The sequence below is a fragment of the Dermacentor albipictus genome, chromosome 4 (genome assembly GCF_038994185.2).
Source record: "Dermacentor albipictus isolate Rhodes 1998 colony chromosome 4, USDA_Dalb.pri_finalv2, whole genome shotgun sequence".
In the NCBI taxonomy this organism is placed as follows: Eukaryota; Metazoa; Arthropoda; class Arachnida; order Ixodida; family Ixodidae; genus Dermacentor; species Dermacentor albipictus.
In genome coordinates this window covers 89,864,076-89,884,607 of record NC_091824.1, presented here as the reverse complement: position 1 = coordinate 89,884,607, position 20,532 = coordinate 89,864,076, and the positions used below count along the sequence as shown (strand labels likewise).

Here is a 20,532-nt window from a genome sequence, read left to right as displayed (position 1 = left end):
ACACTCCCCTGTGGCACACCACGAAATATACGTATTTCATCGCTCAACGTGTCGCCAAGACGAACTCTGATGCGACGATCATTGAGGAACGTATGTATGAAGTGCAAGAGATGACCCGTGACGCCTATAACTTGCAACTGGCTGATGATGGCTCTTTGAGACACGTAGTCGTAAGCCTTAGAAACATCCATGAAAACAGCAAGTGTCGACAGAATCCTGCAGCTCTGGACTCATACAGACCGGTATCACTGACCTCGTGTGCAGCGAAGCTAATGGAGAAGATGGCGTGCACAAGACTCACTTGGTATGTCGAGGAGGGTCGAAAACTACCATCGTGCATGACTGGGTTTCGGCAGCGTCTAAGCGCTCAAGACAATGTACTGGACCTTCTAAGCCACATAGAGCATTACAGTGCGGATTCAAACTGATTAAATTCTAACGAACTTAAGTTTCTTATCCCAAGACGCTGCAGAAGGGGCGCTTATGCAAGCGGCTCCTAGCTACGCTAGGCCAGGCCGCCATGTCTTGTAACAGGCACGCGTTCTCTGATGTTGAAGCGTAAAATTCACTGCTACAAAGTAAAAGGGAAGAGCTCGTAGCACCATTGCTCCTTTTGCCTCATGGCGCACGCAAAAGAGTCTGTTGGCGCGCCAGTTGATGAGCACGCCGGCGTTCAATATATTGGCAGGTTATGCGCGGAAGTCATCGACGAAAGCGAAGTAAAAAGGAAGACGCAGTTGATTAACCATAGGCACTTTAGTCCTTGAGCTTAAACACTGCCGAACCGTCTCGTCAGCTGATGGATGTGATAATGCTTCAGGTATTCCAGATGCTGGTGAGAATGTCAACTTTTTTGCTACGAATCGCCGATGGAAAAGCGGCCACTACTTACAACCTCTGACCATGCAAGTGCGAACTTGGGCGGAAAGGGGGAAGTGCAGTGAGGTTTAAGATGGTTTGAACGATAGCGATACTGCGAGATGCTACTGATGCTATACGCATGCGTCTGACGCAAGAGCGGCGAGAGTGCCACCAGTTATTCTCGAAGCCAAGTTGCCGAGACACGCGGTGTTCACCGCCGCATATACGACACGGACAGAGCGGCGCAGTTTGGCTATCTGGCGCACGTTCGTGTGCTCCCACTCATAACTGGCGGCAGCACGTTTCAGAGCCGCAAACCAAGACCGAACATCGTTGGCCGCCTATCAAAAAGCAACGGGGAGCAGTGAAACTGCAAGGTGCGTGTGCTCTTTCACTTTATTTCTTCTTCCAATTCCGCTCTTTCTTGATTCGCTAATCGTACGAGAGGACAACCACCCCCTTTCTGAAGCTCACCGTGGTTCAGACCTTCTGCGCTAATCTTGCATGTGTGCCGCCTATGGGCTCTCGTCATCACTACACCGCTGTGGTATATCAGGGGCGCAGCATCGGAGAACTTGAATTCTTCCGCACAACCAGAGTCAATTTGCCGTGCTTCTATGCCTGTGTTTACTCCTCTAATCCCCTTTTGTTACTCCTGTTGGAACACCGCGGCCAATGAGGTACTGTGGCCAGTACTGACATCGCCTCTTAACACACACCTGCCATCCGCTTCACGCAGCTATGTAATCTGGATCAAGCGTCCATTGAGCCACAAGCGCCCGTCTACGCCTTGTTGGGATTAAGGCTGTTATCTGTTGAGGTAGAAACTGCTGAGTCATGTTTGCTTAAGCAAAGAGAAAAGCGGAGTCCCATTAACAATAAGCAGAATGCTAGTTACATTCTGACCCCTATCCCTCATCCCCAGTGCAGGGAAGCAAACCGGAGACTCATGTCTGGTTAACTTCCCTGTATTTCCTCTTGATTCTCTCTCTCTACTTGCAAACTCCTCATAGGCCAAAACATAGAAAGACCAATGATAAAACTGCTGAATCTCAATCGTTGTCAAGCTGGTTTCGGGCTTCTTTGATGTGTTTCTCTGTTGCTTTTTCCCTCCGACAGTAATTGACTGATCGATGACCCAACGGCTTTACGGTGACCATTTAGGGCGCTAGCGCCGTGGGTGGATTGCTCCCCCGTGAGCTCTTCGTTCGCGACGTCTCTTTCCACGATTGCTTCCTCTGCGATGGCCCACAGGGGACCACCGCGTCTTCCAAGAAGAGTCAGTCACCATAGATCGTGGTGCCTTTCGGACGAGATCGGAGCTCAGATTTGGCTTTCTTCTCGTCACTAAATCTCAATTTGGCGCCTGTAGGCCGTGAATCGAATCAAAGCAAGCAAGGAGGGAAGGCAGCGTTTCAGCTCATGCCCAAAGTGAGTTAGCACTCTCGGCTCTCCATCGCACTTAACATTGGTCGCAACCAGGCTTCCTTTCTACGCAGACCATTCTGCGCTTGAGTTAAGCAGGGTCTTCTTTTTTTATTTTTTACTTCAGACTGTCTACCGGACTGGCACGAGTCAGTCAGTGGTGGTTACGCGGCACAAAACAGTCATGATGGTCCGGAAGTCAGAAATGCCGTGTTTGTTAGCACGTTGTCTTTTCTTTTTCTACAGATGCACTATATTATATGTACTTGATACTAGGTTCTACCAGCATGGTCCGGTATTTATATTTTCTGTTCATTACCTGCTATTTTTTCTTCTCAGAATCCAGTGAAATAGTGTTACCTCGTTCAGGTGTTGCGTCGCAATAGCAATACTAGAACGTCGGCTGTAAAATCTGTCTGCAACTGCTTCAAAAGCTTCTGATAAGACGCAGAAGAGATAACGTGACTGCTCTACACCGACAATAATGACAGTGCCGTTCGGGCGTGAAATTCACAGAAAAGAACTTGGCGTTCGTTTTAAGGCGAAGCTTTCTTTGCCTACTTTCCCGGGTTCTTGTGTCGCTTCCCGGCTGCTGGGTCGGTCGCTGTCTGGGTGGATACATATCAAGTTTGAAGTTTATTGAAATTTATTGAAAAGAATATTATGCAATTTTTTCTTACAAATTAAATGTGATAAAGAAGGAGGTCCCAAAGTAAGAACTGTGTAGATATTTGTGGATATGTATACTAAGGTTGTAAAAAAGTATCCGCGAAGTGGCCTATATAACCATTTATGTTGACCAGGTACTTCTGTTGTGCATAAAACGAAAATGAGTTCCTACTTAAAACCTGAACATATATAGGCGGCTCACCGGCAACTCCAAAATCCGCGGGTGTGGTAATGAAATGGTAAATTATATTTAACGGATTCTTTCGGTTACTTTATTTATTTTATTTGGCAAGTAATTATGTGCCCCTTGGTGGGAGCCCGTTATTGGCCAATCCTCCAGAATGGGTATCTTCCTGTACGCTTTCTCCATAAAAACTCAACATATAATGTCGGCTCACATATATCCCTAAAGAGCGCCGATATGTTATTGGAATAGGGAATTATATTTCGCAGATTATTTCATTTAATTTATATTCTATGATTCAGCCATGTGGTTAGTGCCACGGGGGGGTCTGATCGTTCTTGGGCAACACTTCAGAAGGAGCACGCCCTACTGCGACACAAATGTTGATTGATGCATGTCCTACTTTCGTGTGCCTACACTTCTCATCGCCCTTGTTCACTCAACAATAAGTATGATAGATTGCCTTCGTCTTTGGGACATACGGTTCACACTGTTCAGCCACCTCATTTAGAGTTTGCATTTCGGCATAGCTTGTGAACGATGCACTGCGCAAACATAAGAAGTTATACAGCAATAAAGCTGTGAGCATTGTAGTGGGTAAACATAAACATTCCATGACATTACAGGTTGCACAGGATGAAAGTAAACAAAACTGTGTGCACCCTCCGTTACTCCTAAATCATTTATTTCACTCCTTACGAAGGCTTCTTTTCACATAGATTCCAAAAAGTATAAGTAAAATGCGTGTATTTTTATCCCTAAAAATAAAAGCAACTGTAAAATAAATGGGAACACAGTGTGAATACACCATTGAAATCGTGTCTTATTACCATCCACTGACTTATTACGCCTCGTTGCTCCCTTTCCAAGACCTCGGATGAAGGTTATGCTACTTGGAGTTTGGGTGCTGCCTTGCCGTGCTTTGACAGCTCCCGCTGCGCAGTGGTGCGAAAGGTTGGTTGGTTGGTTAGTTGGGGTTTAATGGCACAAAGGCAACTAAGGCCATGCTGCGCCAGTCGCAAGACAAAAGGATACGCAACGTTACAGCAGGCAAGCCTACATTGCATTATAGTTCGTGTAAATAACCAGTTGTCTCTAAAAAGTGGAAGAGGTTGGTAAATGGCACTAGCGGGTCATCAGCCAGTAATAGGGCAGGGTGTAACGGTATTTGTAAGTTATATAAGTTATGTAAAAGCTTCCCTCGCTGCGTTTCAAAGTGTGGATATGTTATAATTATATGTAATAATGTAAGAGTAAACAGTTGTGCGAAAGGTATTTGTTCCAGAAAGCAAGCATTCCTTGAAGCGAGTCTGCCAAACGAACTGGAAAGCATGTGTTTCAGCGTAGCCGGCATCACCATCGCTCACTCCTTCCTTTCCCTTCCCTGTCCCACGCTGCAAGCGCGTGACCGCTGCACGTTTCCTAGGGTTCTCATTTCTCTGTTTGTATAAAACACGCGCTCGCTCTTTTGTTCCTGTGTATCTGAAGCGTGAAAAGGCTTCCTTAGTGTTACGGGCGCACTGTTACAATCGCGCCATCTTTTGTGCCAGCTTTCGTCTTCAGAAATTTGTGTGCAAATTCACGGGAAATGTTTGCTTGTTCCTCGATTCTAGCTTTTTTTGTACAGCAGTTTCGTTGTCCAAGGTACCCACGTTTACAGGAGCTATAGCCAGTGACAGCATAAGAATTTGAAACAAGCTCCTTCAACAATAACGCAGTGGAACTGCCCTCGCTCTCTGAAAGATGGCCGAACCTGCTGGAGTTCGATCACAGCTTAGTGACTTTGCTATGTTCATGCAAATGCTGGACTCATCGCAAAATAAAAGCTATTTGTTTCGAGCTCAAAAGGTTAGCTATGGCTGAGCAGTGATATAGAGACCACCCATAAATTTTTTCCTAGATGTTCAGGTTCCTAGATGTTCAGATCTGAAAACTAGTGACACACAGAGCGATCTGTATACACGGAGGAAGCAGTTGCATTACGCGCACAAATTAGCTTAACGTCAGGCAAAAAGCGAACTTAAAAGGCTGGCCTCATGTATATAAATTGTGTTTGGTTTGGATAGCGTATATATTACCTTGTAATTCCTAGGCTGTCACCGGCTATAGCGCCATATTTTTATTGTATGCTTTCGCAGGCTCCATCAATTGTTTATGAGCTGAAATAATTACTCATTCTTCTCGTATTTTGTGAAGGCACGTCTCCTGTCTAAATTTCAAACAAATGACCACTTTCTCGATTTCTCGCTCTTTCATTCTGAAGAATCATTGTTTCTCGCAAGCAAAGTTGAAAGCATATTACAAATTGTTGTATTTTTCTCATTGTTATTCATATAACCGCCATAGCTACCGTGAACACAAGAGCATTTTTTCTCACTCGTAATGAAGCGCTTTACGCTGGGTCTTTACGCAAAATTGATCGTCGCTCATGGATATGTACGAAGCAAAGCTCCAAAAAACGCAACATGGCCGGAGTGTGTGTTCCATCAAGTAATGTAGATGTGTTTTCCGGTTGGGAAAATTCATTTGTTCATGTCATTCAAACATAAATGCCAGAAATCGTGGGTACAGCACACCTATGTGTCGACAATACAGGAGCTGAGATCACAAAGCTACTCTTTCATAAATACCGTATTCACCATGGTCCAGCTGCCTTCGCTAACTATATAGCCCGCATTACTACCAGCAAGCCTTGAACTTAGTGATGCGCATTTTGCTTTAGATGCAATAGCACCGTAATAATAAACCCGGTTATAAAGTCACCTACAATATAAGCCACCAGACCCCATCCCAATTCACGACTGACTAGCATGTGTTTAAGTCGACATGTCCACTTTTCAAGTAAGTATAATTTATGTTGCGACTACATTCACCCTACTGATGTCAGGCTGCTTACAATAATACTTCTAATTGCGCAAGATATTCGCTACCATCTCCTGTTCCCATGTATATAGATTTAGGTGCACGTAAAAGAACCCCAGGTAGTTAAAATTTCCGGAGTCCTCCAACACGGCGTGCCTCATAATCAGAAAGTGGTTTTAGCACATAAAGCCCCATAATTCAATTTTTTACCATCTCCTGTTCCTAGTTCCAAGAGGAAGCTCCGGAACAGATGATGATGATGATAGCGGTGGTGGTGGCCTTAGAGAATATGTCACCTACAAGGGAGATTGCCCTAAAATTGGGTGAAGTTCATGAATGCGTCATAGGTATGAATTTAGAAAGCCTTGATGGTGATGAATCACTGAAAGCAAGTAGAATATGAGTTCTAACAAAGCGATATCTAGCTGCAGCACCTTACTTTTGCGCATCCCCGACTTGTGCGCTCTCTTCCTTCGCATATGCCAAAGATAAATTTCTGACATTTAACCTACCGCTTTCTTTAATTTCGCTAGGTGTATACAGGGGGGCGGGGGGGCGCAAGCCCAACGCAATTAGCTGTGATTTATTGTCTAATTATCAAGACCCGCTTTGACCTCGGCGCTACGTACGGACGGCAACATGGCATCCCCCCATGATCACAAGACAAACGAGCTTCATTTCGGTGAAGCAGGTAACGGGCAAAGTTGGAAAGACCAGAAAGAGTCCTGCATACCTAAAGCAGTGCTAGCGAAGCTTCCGAAGCGTAAATTGCCCGTGGCAGACCAATACATATCAGTCCCGGCTGTTCTCGGTTAATGGTCTCAATACATTTCGCCATATATATTCCGCTATGGTCTTGCTCATTTACATGTATGGAGGTAAACACCCGCGGCTACAACGAGCCCTAGAGAACCTTAATTACTAGTCGCGCTACTGTTCCCACACCTTTCCTCCCCACCCCACCATAACAGTAGGCTATTTTTCCGAAACGCTGTGTTTCGGTCACCTTTGTTTATCTTAGGCTGCTGATCTTTGTGGAGGAAACCTTACATCTGCCATTATACGTCCAGCTAAAGCGTCCCGTGCCATTATATTCTATGTTCTCATTCGTAAAGCGTCTTTTAAATCTTGTATTCGTCTTCTTTTGCTTCACGTACCTGACAACTATTTTGCGTTAACACTGTCTTTAGTGCCTAAATGCCCCTGGCCAAGCTGGTGCTCTATTTAACCTTAAACGCTTACTTGTGCTTGCAAATGCGTCGTTTTGTAGCTGATCGATGCCGCATCCGAAGGGTGTGCCTATAATATGTATGCACCTGAGTCGCGTGGACAAAATGACCGATAAACGTGCAGTCTCCCGCATATATAGCCGGTTGCCTACTTCCAACGTTGGTTTTGCAATTGCTGTTCGGTATCCCGAAGTTTACAATAGGACTAGGTCACATATCCTCTCTCTTTCTGTCTATTGGCACTCTCGTATTAAAACACATGTTTCGTGTAATTATATGGAAGTACGATGTTTAATCACTCTCATGTTTGTTTCTAAACGTGGTATATCCTCAAACGCGCGTTTCTGAGGCTGAATTACGCCCCGTTACTAATGCTAGTGAACCTACAAAGTGAACGATGGAGCAATTTCGTAATTTATAGCATGTGAATTTTTGCTGAAAGTACGTCTTACACTAAAACCTTCTGTTTTTCTGTGGTTTTGTGAGGTCGCTCGAAGAATTCTATGGCTGCGCATCATGCCAGTGGTCTTGCGTGGACCGTGTATCACTAAGTGCTTCTTGAACAGCAATAAACGCTCGGCTACAGCTCACTTAATAAAATGTTGCCTATAATTTTTTATCGCTTGCCACCCACTTAGCACCAAAGACAGCACCAAAGGGCAAATCTAGAAATTTTATAACAAAATTACATCTCGAAAGCAAACAGTACCTCGGAAAGATTCCTATCTCATAGTTTTTTTTTTTTTCATCGCGTTGTCTTTACAATGAACGTAGTGACAATGAACGTAGGACTTAGAGAAGTATAGCTGCTCAGCGATGTCGGCTAGAATACGCCTAAAATTGTCATACGCGACGAAATTGACGCGAATACTCTGAAAGTAGTTGCACCCTCTCGGGTGTATATCTGCCACACAACTATAATCATCCTCTGTCTTGCTTGCGTTTGCTTTCTTGAAAGCGCTGCCCTCACTACTTTCCTGTTGAGAATTCTCTGTCGTGCTGATAACGCGCATGCCGTTAATTGGAAGTACCGGGCTCGCCGCGGTAAAGAAAGGTAACGCGGGCAAGGCAGATGACGATTATCGTTGTGTAGCAGATATACACTCCAAAGGGTCCAACCGTTTTTAGAGTGACGCAATACTGATTCTTTTCCATGGCGAGAAAAACTAAGATAACAGAGGTATAATAAAAGGTCACGCTACAGAGCAGAGCTTTCCTATTGCAAAAAAAGGGTAAGGCGTGCAGACACGGGTACAAGAGAAGTGAGCACGAACGGTCTTGTGCGGACGGCGTTCGTGTTGTCCCCTTGTGTTCGTGTCTGCACAGCTTACTCTTTTTTGCATTATGAATCCTTACCAAGTAGGTAAGCTTTCTGTCTTTCCTATTCCCTCATTCCTTAGCGTGCATGCATGGATCGGTGTAGATGTTGAGGGGAAGATAAAAGAAGGGGGTGAGTGCACGTGTGCGTGTGTCACAGCGAAGCCATGACTCTACACAACTTAGGGAGACTCCAATAAATGTGCAAATTGACGTCCCCTGTAGCATCTATTTATTCTCCGCCTCTCCGAATAAACCTGCTGAAGGTCAAGAATCACGTTATCTGCCGCAGGCGATTATAAAAATTCCGGAAAGCATAAAACTGATTACCCCGTATAACGAGGAACGCCTTAAAAGAGCATGCATCTTGCTTGCTTAGTGACTGCGCATTGGGTGCCCGTTAAAGAGCCCCAGGTTGCCGAAATTAACTTATAGTTATGAGGCCCACTACGACGTGCCTCATAACTATAGATCGTTGGTTTGGCACGTGAATCCGCCGAATTTAATTTACTATTTCGTATTTTTCTTATTGGTGATTCATTCTTCCTGCGAACTCGCAAAAGAGTAAACGAAAAAGGAAACTGAAACAGTTTCGAAGTCGGCCTCGATGTGAGAAATTTGCCATGCAATACATGTGAGCATGCGCACACCGCTTTTCCTCAGCCACTCTCTCATTGCTTTCATCGGATGATGCTGGAGGCTAGGAGGGCTGTTCTTCCCTTTTGCACACTACACAATAACGTAAAACTGAATCGCAAATAGCAGCTACAGAAATGAATTCGATGCCTCGGAGTACCGGCACGAATAATCACGGTGTGTAGCAGTTATCGATTCTTGGCTGTTCAGTGCGTCGCGCTCTGCCTGCACATGCGCTGACTAATCACGAGTCGGCTTCAGGCGAGGCGAAATAGCCTGACATCTGCGCCCGCTGAGCGCTGCGTGCAAGTAATGGGCCGGGCGACAAAGTGCCGGCCGACTCGGCCAGAACTGGGTCTCTGTTCCCGCCGGTCGATAGTACGTCGCGATTTCCGCTTGTCAGAGCGGCGCTGCTGCGAGTTTGATGTCGTCCTGCGTTCGCAGTTTAGTCCATTAGTGCCGACGTGGCTTGATATGAGTGAGCACATATATCAGATAAAAGCGGCTCTTGCAAAGAATACGATTTTGTTCATCCGTTTACTTGAGTGCATGGGAGAAAGCCACGACAGCGCTGCAGGCACGTTCTCGAGCAGCCTCAATGTATTCTTTGTCGTGGTCGTACTTTAGCATTTGTTGATCTGCCACATTATTTTTTCTTTCCGCATTTCTACCTTTCTTCCTGAATCTTCCACCTCTGTTTCTGTCCTCTCCTTCCTAATGAATATGCAGGTGGGGCACCCCCTTTCGGTGGTAGTTGCCTGCCTGCTCCCTCCCTCATTTACATTTTTGTCCAGTGTAGACGCATTTTAATATCAAACAACAGCAACAATAACAATAACAATAACAAAAACAATCTGAATAATAACAATAACAATAATTGCGCTTCACATCAACAGCCCGTGTCCAACGCGAAATGCTGTCTTGCCACCTCGTAGATAGAAATCAAAGAGCTTTCGCGTCAACAGTGGCGTCTTCCATTGGGCCTAGCAACTTCAGAACACACAGCACGTTTCAGCAACAAAACATCAGTAATAAATTTTCCTAAAAGTTACATGAGACAGAGCGAAAGCTGATTTATATCACTCAGTTGTTGCTGCCAGGACGAAGAGCATGTAGAGATGTCGAATTCGAAGTGACAGATTGTGTGAGTGCCTGGCTTTCTAGGATTTCACTTCAAGTCATAGTCATGGCACGCGGCGTGCTGCCGGAACGATGGGTGACAACATTCCGACTGTACTGTCAAGCATGGGCGGTCATCATCTAACGTCATGCCGGCCAATCGCATCCCAGCATCTGGGCACTGAATGGCCGATCTCGTGTAGCGCCACTGAAGTTAATGACACGGGCTCCCGATGATGCATACACAGAGGCTACTAATCGGCAATTGAAGAGGAAGTGCCGCAGGACTTCGTTTACAGGTGAGCTTATCTTCAATGAGCGACTCAATCGGCAAACGTACGCCCTGGTCTACGTGCCAGTTGTGGATAGGGGCGTCAACAAGAACATCAACAGGCAAACATTAAAGGGGCCCTGAACCACCACTTGGGCTTGGCGAAATAACACAGTCCGCGGATAGCATACGCTGCTGTGAACGTCTAAGCCAAGTTTTGATGTCGTGCGTTGCGCGTGGAGCTCGCAAGTGGATCGCGTAGTAACGTTTCTCTAAAACGCTCTTTTCAACAGAAAGACCTGCCCTCACTGTCTTCTGGGCACTTTATTTCGTCATCGGACGCTTTATTTTGTCATTCCCTTAGACGGCTGCTATTGGCTGAGAGCTGACCTCAAGCTGCGGTCGGCTACATGGCGTAGATACCGCGGCCGCCACGGGGTGCCGCCACGGGGTGCCGCCACGTGTCCACTGGCTAAACGCACTGCGGCTTGCTGAGGACAACCGCGTTTGGCTTATGTTTAGGGCGTCGTAGGTACCAAAGGAGGAAGTCGCGGCGTCTACGTAAACATCCAAAATAGAGAGTTTTAGTATAGTTAACGCAAGCGGCTTGCGTACGCAAGAACTAGGGGCGACGGTACTGCGCATGCGCAGACCGCTACGTCAACTTGCGTCCTTGGGTTGTTTGGCCGGCCGAAAACATCGCTGCCCCTAAGCGGTCACGTTACCCACGTGACTCTTGCGGTGTAGGAGAACTTAAGAGTAGCTAGCGGGTAGATAATCTAATAAATCTTTCGCCAAGTGTCGACAGACGTCGTTTTTATATGCATTAGAGAGGTTTAGCGTGTCTGGTATTCGGATAAACGCAGTTGCGGTGTTGGGGCGGAGCCATAAACGGGAGCGTCCTGCATGGTGCATCCACCTGGCAGCGCAAAGCTCAAATTAACAAAAGCAGCTAATATTGCTGTAACCAAGTCTATTCTAGTTCGCTGCTGGTGTAAATTTTCGGCACTGGCGTAATTGTGTTGCTGCCAAATATTTATACCCGCAGCAAAGTAAAATACACTTGGTTACTGCTATATTAGCTGTTTTTGTCTGTTTGAGCTTTGCGCCACCAGGTGGCAGCACCATGCAGGACGCTCTAGTTCATGGCTCCGCCCCAACGCCCCAGCCTGCGTTTACCCGATTACCGGACGCTGTACACCTCTCTATTAACTGCTTTTAATAGGAATAGTTTTATGTGCTTTACTTCATATGCTTGATTTCATGTTTTAAAAAATGATAACGCATCAAAGATCAGACGTTGATGGCGCTGCGAGCGCATGCGACCTCACTGCGGCTTGCGTTTGGGGCCGCTAACCTATAACATGTTTCTGCTTGCGTACGCAAACGCAAACGCACCCAAGCACTAGGGGCCCCAACGCCTTGCGTCCCCTGCACTAAAACTCTCTAATGAAATTTCAACTGTGCGCCACTGTGACATTTAGATGGCGGAGCGTTGTGGGCACGCCCCACTGCGCCATAGCCTTTGCAGTGCATGGCAATGAAGAAGGAACGGGAGCACAGTGGAGGCCCTTGATGATAGCCAATAACTACGCTTCTGCTGAACGAATTGAAGTCGTTTTAGCGACAAAGTATTTCTGAAATAGCCCATTTGTGTTTCAAATGCCTTTCTCCACTTTGATAGAAAGTGGTTCAGGGCCCCTTTAAAGGCCAACTGCAACGAAATTACGTACTACGTAAAGAGCCTAGTTTAAGCCAATGTAGATACAGAGGAGCCTCCGTGCAAAATTTGATGCTAGAAATACGAGCCTGAGCGTCGCGAAAAGCTCGTAAAAGGCCGTTCTTGATATGGAAATCGAAAAAGGAAACAACAAATGACACCGTCATTGCAGTTCGCTGGAAGTGACGCACGACCTACAACGTGCGGCGCCTTGACTGGATCTCTGCAACTCACAGGCCACGCTGCTGCGTAGCGTAGATACGGCGGCATCTACGGCGTGCCGCGACGAGCCCTCTCCCCGTGTAAGACACTCAGACTACCATGTGCTCTGATTGGTCTCTGCGGTTCTCCAGGCGTGGCTATGCGTACCAGCACGAGCGAGCCCGAGCGTAAGAAGCCCACGGCTACCCGCGGCGATCGGAAAAATCTCGGACGTGGTGAGCTTGCACTTATGTGATGGCCACAGAAGAAATTTACACTTATCACGTGCTTAGGGACAAGGGTCAGCAAAAAGCTATAAAATTGCCTGATCTGCGGCTTTGCCAAGATTGGTTCAGTGGTTTATACTACTGCCTTAACAAGTCCAGGCAAAGTGAAATTTCATTGCACTTTCTTGCCTTTGACAGCCTACCTGCCCCAGATAGCATCTGGGCAAGCCAGAGAAGTCCAAATCAACAATAATGAAACATACTCCTCCCTCCCCCACTTCCTAACTGTTGATGTTTCCTCAGAAACCATTCCAGAAACTCTCAAGAACATGTCGTCTTTATGAAATATACAAGTGGGGTAATTTATCGCGCATGGCAGCAACAAAATGGCTGCTGTTATATATGATGTGAACACAGGTATAAAAGACATCTATCCAGCTCTATTGCCATTAATTGTCGTAATTACGGGCATTCATCGGTTCGGACGATCAAAACGCGTAAAGCTCGTCTTCGAAAGAGACAAAGTACCAACGCCTGTGAAAGTACGTCACATAAAACAACATGTTCGTCTGTACATTCCTCGGCCGTTGGAATACCACAAATATGAAAAGTTGAGGCGCACGTGAGTGTTGTTTGTACAAACAAGGCATCATATCTTTGGTGTGGTGACGACCATGAAACATTTAATTATGCCGTGAGTATAATAAGGTGCCCGAACTGTAAAGGACTCCATGAGGTAACGTCAAGGAAAGGTCCCGAAATGTTAACTGTACAAACAATGTTTTAAAAAAATGGTTAGAAACCAGACTACTCACAGGGAGGCCGCAACCGCAGTACGCCGTCGAGAAAGCGGCGGCAGACGCCTAGGGACAGAACAGCAACAGACAAAAGGTGGCCTGTACTACCTGAACAACCTGCAAAGACGTGTGTGAACCATCAAATATATCATCCATCTACAGACGTGGCATACATAATGTAGAAGAATGATTCCGCGGTGTGGCCTTCTTTGCCATAATGGAAGCCACCTCTCGCTAATTCAAGGTTGGCGGACAAAGATTATGCAGTGTCGCATTCCGGACCGACTGCTGATAATAGTTAAGATGCATGTCTAGTTATGATGCATTTCTGATACTGTGGTTAGTCTAACTTTTGCTGGGCTTCCCCCAGCTCCGCTGGTCTGAGGTGTCTGCGATAGCAGAGCCATGCATAATTTTTTTCCAATGCAAAAAATGAGGATCGCCAATGCGAGCGCGCGGGGTTTTATTGGAGAGCAATGGCGTCACTCAACCTGTGTCCCACAGCACCGCTCCTTCTTCCCCGCTAGGCTCCACCCATCCTCGCCGCGTCGCTATGCTGAGGTACGCTATTTTCGTACTCTCCTTTCAATCTCTCTCAAACCTCTCTCCTCCAGGTCGGCGAAGCTACGGACGTCAAGGGAAACCCAGCGAGGTTCTAACAGCTCCACTGTAAAAGAACCGAAGTTGAAAATCAGGGGGTCATGTGGCCTGTGTATAGTGCGGACGTGTCTCTAGCCACGCTCTGGAGACCGCAGTGGGTGGCACAGAGGACCGGATCCTGAGAGGGGACCAACGTGCGACACACCGGCCGACCATGCCCCTAGAGTGCTGCGACTGTGCATCGCAGTACCTCAACAGGTTCCCGCGGCAGTTCCGGTCCCGTCTTGTACCACGGAGGCTAGCCCAGCCGTCAGCAGTCGCCACTAACGAGCCCCCATCCTGCGCAGTGGTCGTAACTCACACATCAAGCCCCGTTCTATGCTACGACTATCTATTTGGCTCCGTCCTACGCAACAACCGCCACCTGACAACCATGGCGACTACTGAGACCCCGCTACGAGTGAGGTGCAACGTCAATAATTATGACATCATTTCAGCGTAGACCTGCATACATAGCACTCTTTGGCTAGGTGCCTGAGGTCGTTTTCTGCTTAGTTCCCTTCGTCCTACTGTTTCGTGTCCCGAAAAACCTGTAAGACCATCAAGGCTTATGGGAATACACAAACGTATGTACGCTTACCGCCACCTACTTGCTGGCGCACGAGCCTCCGAAGCGATATTTTGACAGTAATTATGGTGATGATGGTTAATGCAGACATGTACCTAAACATTGTCCTTCTGACGGTTTCCTCGCTTTGTAAACGCATCATTTTAAACAAAGTATTGATTTACAATTGATATAAATAGACAACATTAAAATTTTCCGAGGGCAGGATTCGGCCACACGACGTCTGGTACTGAAGCCCAATATTGAAACATTACGCCATGGATGCATGCATGGACAAGCGGTATAGAACACCCTTATGAATTTCTCGCGGGCAGCCGAGCGCGTTGAGGCGTTTTGCGCGTTTTAATTTGACCTTACCGAGGCGCAGTTAGCAAGCAGTCGAGCGTTTGCGCGGACGAGGAACGCGCGGATAGCGTTGGCGACCAGAGAATACGTCTGCAACAACAGGGAGGAGCTTCTTAAGAGGACACGTTGGAACGAAGGCGAGCGTGTCGGGGGGCAGACTATGCGAGAAACAAAGCACTACATCAACGTTACTTTCGTTTACCAAACACGAGATTGGTGCTAAAAATCAGTTTACTAGGGATATCGTCATAGTCTTCATGGTACATATTGCAATTGCTTGTCTCTTAAACTACGGCAGCCTTGGTTTCAAAGCTACAGTAATGAATATAATAAATGCTACGTGCTGTATCACATTTGCCCAGTGGGGAGTTTCTTCCCTAACTTTTACAGCGAAGTTGTTAGCCTCTAGTTGGTAGGGATTTTTCGTGTCTGCGTGCGACGTTTTGCTCGCACAAATACAAACTGCAGCTGGAAGGCTTGGTGTTTTGAGTTTTTGCGTTACACAATTATGTTTTTCATATATTCGAATGAACGTCTAATGCTATCATGTCTGCTAGTTGTGCCTAAGTCCTATTTTACAAATTCTCTGACCCACTTTGCCTTGAGAAATTCAATTAGCTTCATATTACGCTTGCGCTGGGCAGAGAAAGAAGGGATATGTGCTGCGCTAACGGCTCCACCACCTAAAGGTACGTCGCTTGTGGTGGTGGTGTGTAACATCGGTAACAGCTTCGCTGTACATCCACTTTCACGGGGCGGAATTGAAGCGGATTTTTAAATAGAAGCTTCTTATGGCTAGGCTTCCACGAATTCTTGCTCTATGTCAACAAAAACTATCATCTGCAATGACTCATACCCTCCTAGACAAGCAACAAATGCAATGGGTCCTCCCTCTCGTAATGCAGAGGATATATATATTTATCGTCCAGCTAACGTACATAAATAATTGTGTGTACGTACCTTTCATCACGATGACCACCGATCAAGACCACACATCTGCTCGTAACTTTGTTCAAAATTCTGTGTAACCTCTGTGTCGTGTGCTAAACATTTTCGCTGGTAATCCACTTTCACATAGTGGAATGGCTCATTATTTTTGTATAGCTTGAGTGTTCTAACCGCGTGGGCATTTTTTGTTTAGAGTTGTTTTGTTTGATGTTTGTTTTAATGTGTCAGCCTTCTTAGGGTAGTTCACGTACTTTCCAAGAGATATGTATGTTTGTATCTTCAATACCCCCGCCTACCTGGGTCACTGTATGGTTCATGATCGAAGCGTTAGTGTAGTGAGGGAAGGGGGGGGGGGGCGTTGAGGAGACAGGGTTCGAACATTTCACCTTTAGTGATTAACACTCGGCTGGAATGGTTCAGGGAGGTAGCGGGTGTCAGTCTGTTGCCACTGGGTGGCGGACCCCTCAGTGTTCCCGTGTGCTTAGTGACTAGGTATGTGGCTTCACGCCGTCGTGAGTCACTGCAAAGATGCGGCACTGTGTATGTACCGATCTTCAATGAAGCTTTCTGCCGCCGACTTAGTGCACTGGGTATGTGCCCGAATCGGTCTTTCCTACTCTTTAGTGAGCTTCTTTGGTGCCAACGTGAGTCACTGAGTAAGTGCCATTACATGTGGCCTGCCCTACAACGACCAAGAAGGTGAATGAGCGAGTGAGTGAAACAACATTATTTGGTCCACAATAGATGCGAGTAAACTCAACGTCACCTGGCTAAGCCCACTCGGGAACCATCCGGTGAAACCTGACAGCCCTCTCGCGAGACACTGGACTGCCAGAATTTGAGAGCTCTTATCCTCGGCCCTAAAGAGCTAATGAGCCCTAAGGATCATTTCCTCTTAGGTGAAAGGGGAACCGGCAGAAGCGCAGCCCCACAGGACATGCTGCAGATTGACACCAAATTTAAATAACCAAGAAGGTCGGTTAAATTCGGTGTCAGTGTTGGGCGGAATCAAATCCACGTCGCACGAGTTCCTCAAGGACAGCCACCCGAAAGTTTAGCGAGCTTCGTCAATAATGCACTGGAGATATGCCGCTCTCCAATGAACCTATAACCTATGCACTTAGTATGTGCAACTGGGTGCGCTGAAACAGAGGCAACAATCCTCAGTGTTCGGGCACACCGGCGCGGCACGCTTCTTGTCCCTGATGCCATGCGTGGACATCTCAGCAGCACGACTAGGTGACGCCGCATGTCGGAAAAGAAGCGCGAAAGGGGAACGCGGCTGCTGCATTACGCGTTTCTCAGCGTTACGTACGCACCGGCAAACCATGCCTCTTGGAGGCCCTGCATAGTCATCATGATGTGTGCCGCCTAATTTCTTTAGTTATAAATATTCGTTTTACAGGTGTGGCTTGTCCGTATCTACCGGAATTAATGACAAACGTGCTCTGCGTGCTTACTTTGAACCAGCTATGCAACCAGTGGTGACAGCTGCCTGAGCACAAAAAAAACATTAATAAAAAAAAACATGGCTCTCGGAGAAAATCGGGGAAGATATTGTAAGGAATGGAAAAGAAAAAAGACACCAGAAAAAAATTATTCTGTAGTGAGTGCCCTTACTACAAAAGAGGACAAATACGCGTCTGTACACACTTGAAGCGGTCCCAGCATGCCATAAAACCGTATTATCTCACCGCACTTGAACAAATATAGCAAGTAGAAGCCTTAGCAGTGAACTGCCTGACTACTTGTTTTTTCTGACTCGAAAAAGGAGGCGCATCATCCGGAAAGCGCAGCATAATGCCCACTTACAAAAACATCAACAAGGGCTTCCAAAATGGACACCAAGATCATATGAGCATTGGAACAAACAAATGCTTTTCATATATGGTGAGCTTGACCTACGAGGCTTTGCCTAAGTGCTACTGTTTGCACAAAAAGTCAAGCAATTGCGTTTTCTAGCATGCGTGCTTGGCTGTCTCTTGAATCCCACCGAGAGAAGAAACTCATTTGGCAATGAAATTCCACCCACTACTTCTTCGCCATCTTCTCCTCCCTGTGATAAATGAAAGGAAATGTGTTTCGTTCTGCAATTCATTATTTTGCATCCCTTCATCGGTTGTCTAAAGATTCTGAAGCGTTAGAAGAGAAGTCAAACATGGTATATAAAAAAATACTCGTGCTACTTATCTCGTTCATTTATCAGCTTCCTACCTCGGCGAAGTTTCGCTTCTCCTCTAGACCTATTCCTTTTTGCAACGTTTGTCACTTTTGTGCAGTTTCTTCGTTTTGTTTACTGCTGCACCCGACTTTTTCGTCTGTCTTTCCTCCAACCGTAAGTAGAGTGCTCTTCTTTTGTTTTTCATATCTGGGAAGCAGCTTCTTTCTCCCAAAGGAACTCAATGGCCTGCTCAAGCACTACAATATATAGCAAAGAAAAGTAAGTTAATGCACCTCCCCTATAAAAAAAGGGGAAATTCTATTGTATACGCTTCTTGCCTATTGGGCGTCTAGTTCTTTATTTTCCGCAATAGAAGCCGGATTACGATAACAGGAACTGGTCCACAAGGACAAACAAGAAGCATCTGAGCACCCTGGGACATCATGCGATCAGACTTCATTATTGATTTTGTGTTGGCCCTCAGTGCTCACGACGCAGTCGCATCTCGAACTCTTTCTGGATGCTGTTTTAGTTGAATTTCGTTCTTTACGGATTGTCCAGTGCATTCGTACTCTTGGCGTAAGGAAATCAAGCGAGCATTCGAGTTGATAAGAATAGCCCAAAAGAACCGGGCCAAGCGCGTTTTCTCAAATTGAGGTTTCAATAAAAGCAATCGGCAGGAAGTCTAATAGAATGTATAATGCAATACGAATGCGATTTATCTGCTCCTATTATTGTACGCCATGTGCGGCACGCTCACTAACCGCTAATTACACATTGAAAGCAAGATGTTCGTTTCAATATATCTTTCAGGCACAAATTCACTATGTTCATTAGAAGTGTTGTTTCACGACGTATCGTGCAGCTTCTGAATCATAATAAGGCTACAGCTGTAGAATTAATTAAGGATTTTCAATACATCAATGAGTTATGTCAAATTTACAAAATGTGTTAAACGTGCGGGAAATCTCTGCAGGAACGTGAGGTATCCGAAAGTAGCTATTTTGCGTCTGGCAGATTTGGAAAGCACCTACCTAGCTAGTTAAAGAATATGCCAGTCATGCACATTGTAAAAAAAAAGAACATGAAAGAAATGAATCCGCTACAAGACGTGATATGGAATCCAAGAACAACCATTCAACTGTCTACCATCCAACTCGTTTTATTAAAACACTTCAGACGCAATATAAAAACGAGCAGCAAATGCGCAGTCACAACTGTATGAAGCGAGCGCACGTGGCAGATAACTTTTGCTCAATAAATTTGAGCCGTTCAATAAGAATCGGCTGCTTTGAGAAAGCTTATTATGTGAATGTGTTATGTTTGTCTGTTGGCCCGCCTGGCCATTTTTGCATCTCTTTAAAGCTATGTATGGTTCTGTAGTAAACTTATCCCCGTCAGCGAACAAAACACTGCTAACACCCTGCTAACACCCTGCTAACACCCTGCTAACACCCTGCTAACACCCTGCTAACACCCTGCTAACACCCTGATAACACCCTGCTAACACCCTGCTAACACCAGGCTAACATCATGTTTTCTTGTTTCATTACGGCCATTACCATGGTACCCCCGACAATTGAAAATAGTTGTTTATTGTTTCAAGCTTTTTAGTTATTCACACATATAATTGTGAATGGCAATTATATTACATACAAATGTCAATGCATATATGCCTGATTTATTTTTTTCAACCAATGTACTCTACGCAAAATTCGTAGTTCATGTTGCTTCATGAATGAGAAAATATTACACATTCAGTTCCGTATACGGTGGTGGCTTATTTTGAATAAACATTCATTACGATTCCGATACGAACATTTCACTATTTGAACATCCTTAGTTAATATTTCAGGCAAAGAAAGAAAAGAAAAACACTGTTCACTTCAAACAATAATGAAGAAGAACTTGGAGATTTAAAAAAAGAAACGAATGTTGAGGGCACAATCACTTTTAATTAGCTGGCCGCCTTTCCTAATGTTATTTTTTGCTGTCATGATACGGCAGAGCCTCTATTGAATAAGTCAGCCTGCGCACGAACGACTTTGTAAAGACAGAGCCTGACTGCCAATAAATACGGCCAGGAAAAGGTGTCGCAAGAAGCATCGACGCATCGAAATCTGTCGGTGTCGTAACAATGACGACCACGGAAACAAAATAATTCACCGACGATTACGACACGCAACATTTGAGCCCAGCTCTATACACGTTTTCATTTCGCGTGTCAATATTTAGTATTCTGATTATATAGGTACATGGTTTATATTACGAAGAGTACGCTGTGAGTACCGCTGCTGGCTCGGACAATCTGTCTCGGGCAGCAGGTTCCAAA

The 20,532-nt window shown here is 45.8% G+C and overlaps 1 protein-coding gene across 1 annotated transcript in view; it reads left to right on the top strand.

The window, feature by feature from the left end:
- The first annotated feature begins 1,097 nt into the window (after nt 1-1,097).
- The window catches only part of LOC135917657 (uncharacterized), a 253,855-nt gene continuing 234,420 nt past the window's right edge, over nt 1,098-20,532 (top strand). The window contains exon 1 of the mRNA XM_070537226.1: nt 1,098-1,238. The gene's annotated coding sequence lies outside the window, so the exon portion shown is untranslated. The remainder of the gene's footprint in view (nt 1,239-20,532) is intronic.